Consider the following 6,264-nt stretch of genomic DNA (forward strand, 5'->3'; position numbering starts at 1 on the left):
TATATATATATATATATATATATTTGTGTATTTGTGTCTGTGTTTGTCCCTCCACCAAAGCTTGACAACTAATGTTGGTGTGTTTAGGTCCCCGTAACTTAGCGGTTCAGCAAAAGTGACCGATAGAATAAGTACCAAGCTTACAAAGAATAAGTCCTGGGTCGAATTCTTCGTCGATAAAGGCAGTGCTCCAGCATGGCCACAGTAAAAAATTACTGAAACAAGTAAAAGAATAAAAGAATGTGCATACATATAGTCTTGTCTCAGAGCCGCACGGCCTTCATTTTGTGTATATTGTATATTTATTTTGTTTGTATCTCTCCATTTATATTCGCTCCCACTTCCTGTGTTGTGTTTGCTTTCGTTTCTCTCAACGTTCGCTCACTATTCTCAACAGCTTTTCGCTGTTGACGCGCACAAGTTATGAACAATGTTATCGTGGAAGTATAATGACTATTGGACGATAACTGACGAAGAATGAGCATGTCTTGAGTGTGAATTTTCTGTTCGTTCCTTTGTTGTGCTTCTGTTTAATTTTTGGAACTTACTATTTTATATAACGTCATCCACCCATCTTATTGTTGTCCTATAGAGCAGTAAATTTTTGTGCGTCACCACTTTCTTTCTCTTTCCTCTTCCTTTCCCACCTTCTTTCAGTCACCTGATTTCTGTCTCTCAGCCCGCCACCACTTCTTTTCTCTCCCCTCACTACTATTCCCATTTCTCTGTCCAACTTCCTTTTTTCACTTGATCACTGACTTGTTCAGTCACGCTTTTGAATTAGAAATTCTTCAGACAAAGAAATTAAATAACAAAAACTTTACATTTCGGTGAGGCGTTTGTATTCTGTTATTTAGTTAGTAATCAGTTTTGGTGAGGGAAGAAAAAATATATATAATTAATAAAAACAGCTGTTTGCAAAGTTATGCCGTAAAGGAAAATTATAGTCGTCAACTAAACTTGACTAAGGATTTGAATAACACCTACATTGCCAGAAATAGGAGTTAAAATGCACCAATGCTGTCACAAAACACGTAACATATACTCTGATAGGGCCTGCAAGCGCTCCGAACACCGAACAGAAAATTCTTTAGACTAACCGGTCAGTTTCGGCTATTTCCGTAGCCATCCTCAGTAAGGCCAGCTAGCGATAGGCGAGCTAACCCAGAATCAACCGAACGAGTTGGCCTTACTGAAGATGGTTACGGAAATAGCCGAAACTTACCGGTCAGTCAAAGGAATTCTCGGTTCGGTATTGGACTCGAATGCCACACCCATCAGAGTATGTTATGTGCTTTGTAACTGCATTGGAGAATTTTCGCTCCTGTTTCTAGCAATGTAGGGGGTTATCCACATCCTTGGTCAAGTTCAGTTGACGACTATAATTTTCCTGTTTTTATTATTTTTGGTATACTCATTAGCGATCTGCTAAATCATCCATAGATTTTTATGGTGAATATATATACTCTGAAAGGTGAGCTAACCTGGAATCAACCGAACGAGCTGGTTACGAAAATAGCCGGAACTAGCCGGTCAGTGTAAGGTGTTCGGGGTGATTGCAACCCCTATCAGAATATGTTATGTGCTTTGTAACAGCATTGGAGCATTTTAGCTCCTATTTCTAGCAATGTAGATGTTATTCACACTCTATTCAAGTTTATATATATATATATATATATATATATATATATATATTAACATAAATATAATATAAGCGATTTCCCAATTGCTGTAACCTGCATTATTTCGCGACTAAGAGGTTTAGAAAGCACTTAAAATTTGTAATGTATGTATAATTAAATATCGATTATAAGATGCATTTTTTAGTGCGAAAAGTGCTCAGAATTAGTAAAACTTGTTTCTTCAACTCATTTTATTATTGAACTAGTCAGAAACCGCCGAAATTCTTTTGGCTCTTTAATTTCGAAAAGCAAATATCGCAATTACTTAAGTAATTTTGACCAAGCTTTGTTCATATATACGCAACGTTTAAGCAACATAAAATGACTTCAATAAATTGACTGTATGTAAGTACAAAACTTGAAATTCCATCCATAAAAGGAAATTAAGTGTTTCCATTTGAATCTGGAATCTAATTACATGGAATCAAACATCAGTATCAGTTTATGACTAAACGTATTCTTGTGTACATCTTTTTGACTCACCTAAAAAAAAACACTGGATTCATATTTATTTCTGAGTCGCATTAGGTCTTAGATATTAATTGATTCCTCAATATTTCCTTGCTTCTTTCTTTGTTGGCAAAGAAAATATTAACTCTTAATTATTGTTATGCTATAACGGTCGGTTATCATATTTTCATGAATTTTTATTCTACAATTCTATTAGGTTATTACATTTAGTGATTATCACTTCCAGTTCAATGCAGCGCAGTTATGAAAGAGTTTGATGATCCCCAAATCGCTGAATGCAGTCATTTCAATTACAAAATTCCTTTGTTAAAACGCATTTCTTTTTTCTCTAATAAGTCGTAGTTATTAATTTTCATTACACTTTTCACAGCAAGCACCAGCAGAAACTTTACGCTCCTACTAACAAAATTGAACCAGAAGTGAAGGAGTTAATTGAAAGGGAGATGTCCGTGTGCGTAAGGAACGCTTGGCAAAGTTAATGTTCATCGGTTAAGTTTGGTGAGTAACAGAAACAAACATAGCAGGAGCGGGTGAGTTGTGCTGATGTTGAGTGTGACAATGAAGGTGAAAGTATTGCTAAAGGCATGACTTCACTAAAAATCTCCAAATGTGCATGCAATTTTATAATGCAGTTTGTTATGACAACCACTACAAAGGTCGAGAACTGTCTATTATATTTGTTTCTTGAGAAAAAATACATATATTTATTATCAATTCACCACATTGGCTGTGTTAAATCATAAAAGCTTTTCTCCGTGGTACAATATCATTCTAGTATACTAAAATATTAGAATTAAACTAAAATATTAGAATTAAACCTAAACAATTATTGAAAGTACCAGCTTATTTTACACGAGTATTCGTAGTAAGCACAAATTGAATGTAAAAGCAATTATCTTTTTTTTTCTTCCCATATTCACTTACCGTACACAAGTATTAATGGCTGCTATAGGATACTTAAGCATTAATAACCATAAAATTCTTTTACATGTAGGTACGTCACTGTTGCTCGGCTAACACACACTATCTTGCGTAGTATGCTAAGCTTATTAACCTGACAAAATATTTCATAGCATTTTACTATTATTTTTTTATGGAAATAGATGGTTTCTATAGCCTTCATCTATCTTCATTGATTCTTATTTTTCTAGCTCCATTTTCGTTCTAATTATTTATCTTAATATTTCCTTTTCTTTTTTCTCTCTTTTCTTTTCATAGTCTGATCTTGTGCATAGTAACTCGCATATAAGACCAATCTGCAGCAAATGTAACACATCTCTTGCAAAAGGAGTGAAATGGTGGTCATGGAAAATACATGCCACATAGTTGTACTTATATTTACTGATATACATGCAAGAAAATCATTACAACGGCATTCTTGCAAAATAAACACTTAAGAAATCTACGTGAGAAAACTAACAAGCACTATTTTAATCTGACAAAATATTCTACTAACTTTCTATCTGTGTTCTAGCAATAAATATCGTTTTTCTTTCCTGCAAATACTCGCTTTTGTCAACTCATTCAGAATAACAAATGAAATGTATATAAGATCAACTGAAGAAACATTTGTCTATCTTCCTTAGATAACAATAAATCAGCGAAGACGGTTGATGGAAATAACTTTTATGCTCATTTGCTGTTATCCAATCATTTTTCCTACATGAGGAGAAATATATAAATGTTAAAGTGGGATTTCTGCACGCATAAAAATGTCAAAACTACAATTTCGTAAAGTGTATTAAAGCTAAATACAAAGAAGATGCTAATATAACAATGTAAGCTTTTGATGATCCGAGTATTAAATACTGCTTAGTTACCTTGTTACGATATTTCAATTAATTTTCCATTGAAAACCGTAGTTTGGGAAGGATATAAGTGATTGTTGTGTGTTGATAATATCTATTGTCACAAGTTTTTGTGGTAACTCAATGACTGCAAAAGTCACGTCTTTACTTCACAGGAAAGAAAGTCAATATAACTTAGTCCAATTTATAAGATGTAAAAAATGACGAATGAAACTTTATGTATTGTTCAAGTAATTTATCAGAATCTAATATAAAATTATTAAAACACCCAACAAGTTAAATGAATAGCACTTCATTCTAATGTCAATTATCTGCTATTGTCTCTATTCAAAAATTACTGCGGTTATGAAGTATCTTAATCTCCGTCCATATTTAGGAATGGACCAAGACCTTGAATTTGTGTATCTCAGATTGTAGAAATATCTATGTAATGTCTAATTGTTTATTTTAGCCAAATCAAAAGAGTTGGGCTTTGATTAAAATGTTCTCTCTACTCTTGGTGTTATGTGGTTGAATAAAAGAAAAAATAGTGAGTGTAAACTGCATACAATTAAGGATTTAGAGAGTTCATAGATATAACGTGTCTAGACTGAATAGCAAAACATGAGAATCATTCCGGGGTTTTCCGAAAAGCTGCCCATCCATTAGATCACCCATCGGTGTTTATTTGGATGGGCAGTTATTTGTGGTTAAAAGCTGAAACAGAGTTAGTGTTCTCGTTTGCATTGTGTTTAGACGTTCATTTGCTCTGTTCGGCACTAGCCTTATTTCGTCGGAGAAGTAATGTAACACTCTTTGATTGATTACCACTACCTGATAGTTCGTCGGCTGCACTACGCCACTTGTCTGATACGATTGTATTTGTTGTCACTGCTACGTGTTCTGATTTACCTTGAATATCTCAATTTGTAACAAAAGTTCTTATTGAACGCCGATATCCAGGGAATAACCACTGTCTTGCTGTTAATGTCCTTTACGTGTGTCACTAGTAATTATCAAGTTGCAAGTTTCACTACGTTATTGTACAGTAAGTTTTTGTGGAGTAAATACGTCTGTAGATAAATTCAAAGGATTTTTATTCCCAATAATGGAGTCGAAAGAAACTATATCAAAACGTGTTCAACGATCATATATAATTAGTGAAAAATTGAGTGCTATTAAATGAATGAAAGAACATTCTGGCAATTTATCTGCTGCGTCAAGAGACTTGGGTATTGATAGAAAACGATTGAGAGAATGGTGCACATAAGAAACTGGGTTAATCAATATGTCAGACAAGAGGAAGCGCAGATCAATTGGTGGAGGTAGAGGACCAGCATATAGAGATCTAGAGATTGAACTCTTACAATGGATTGTTGTTCAGCGTACAAACAATATAATTGTAAATTATCGCTGTTTACGGGAATATACTCTTGAATTTGTAAAAAGGGTTGGAATTGAAATGAACAGCTTTAGATGTTCTGATAAATGGATTTTCAATTTCATGAAACGGAATCAACTGACTGCGAGAAAGATTACACATGTTGGTCAAGCAGACGATAAAGCACTTGGAGAAAAGGCACAAATTGCCATTGACTATCTAGATATCATTCCAGTATTAACAGCAGATAAGGATGCTGACCAGATTTTATAATAAAGATGAAACACCTGTATACATGACATGTTGAGTTCAACAACCATAGACTTTGTTGGCAATAAAAATGTAGATGCTAGCCACAATGGTGCTACCAAAGCTCGTTTTACTGCTGTGTTTTGTGTTAATGCTGCAGGAAAGGTGTTGAAAACAATAATTATCCTTAAAGGATTGAAAAAACGTGCCCAAAATCAAGGTCCCAAAGAATATTTATTTAATAGTCTCCAACAGAGGGTCAATCACATATGAACTCATGCAGCTGTGGGCTGACAAAGTGTTTGGGCAGAGAACAGCACAACTATTTCATGCTCAAAATTCAGTGCTATTCATGGATGAATGCTCAGTGCACGAGAAAACAGAGCTGCTAGAAGTGTTCAAACGTAGGAATACAATTCTCAAACTTATACCTCCTAAAACAATATCTTACTTGCACCCGTTAGATGTATCAATTATTGGGCCTTTCAAGAATGCCCTTCGTGCTGAATGATAGAATTGGTTTTTTAATGGCAAAAAGTAGTATACAAATAAAGGATATCGCAAAAAAACCTTCTTATCAAGATATATATATATATATAAACAATTATATATATATATAAACAATTGTAGCGTGGAAGGTGTTTATAAGCCATTTAAGAAACACCAAAAAACTGTTAGATTCACTTCAACATTT

General features: G+C 34.1%; 1 long non-coding RNA gene across 1 annotated transcript in view; it reads left to right on the top strand.

The window, feature by feature from the left end:
- Window positions 1-3,656, top strand: part of LOC106876303 (uncharacterized) — an 8,548-nt gene extending 4,892 nt beyond the window's left edge. Inside the window, exons 2-3 of the long non-coding RNA XR_001410224.2 lie at window positions 2,524-2,651; window positions 3,372-3,656. This is a non-coding gene — a long non-coding RNA (uncharacterized LOC106876303). The remainder of the gene's footprint in view (window positions 1-2,523; window positions 2,652-3,371) is intronic.
- Window positions 3,657-6,264: the final 2,608 nt, after the last annotated feature.

This window comes from Octopus bimaculoides, chromosome 11 (assembly GCF_001194135.2).
Source record: "Octopus bimaculoides isolate UCB-OBI-ISO-001 chromosome 11, ASM119413v2, whole genome shotgun sequence".
Taxonomy (NCBI): Eukaryota; Metazoa; Mollusca; class Cephalopoda; order Octopoda; family Octopodidae; genus Octopus; species Octopus bimaculoides.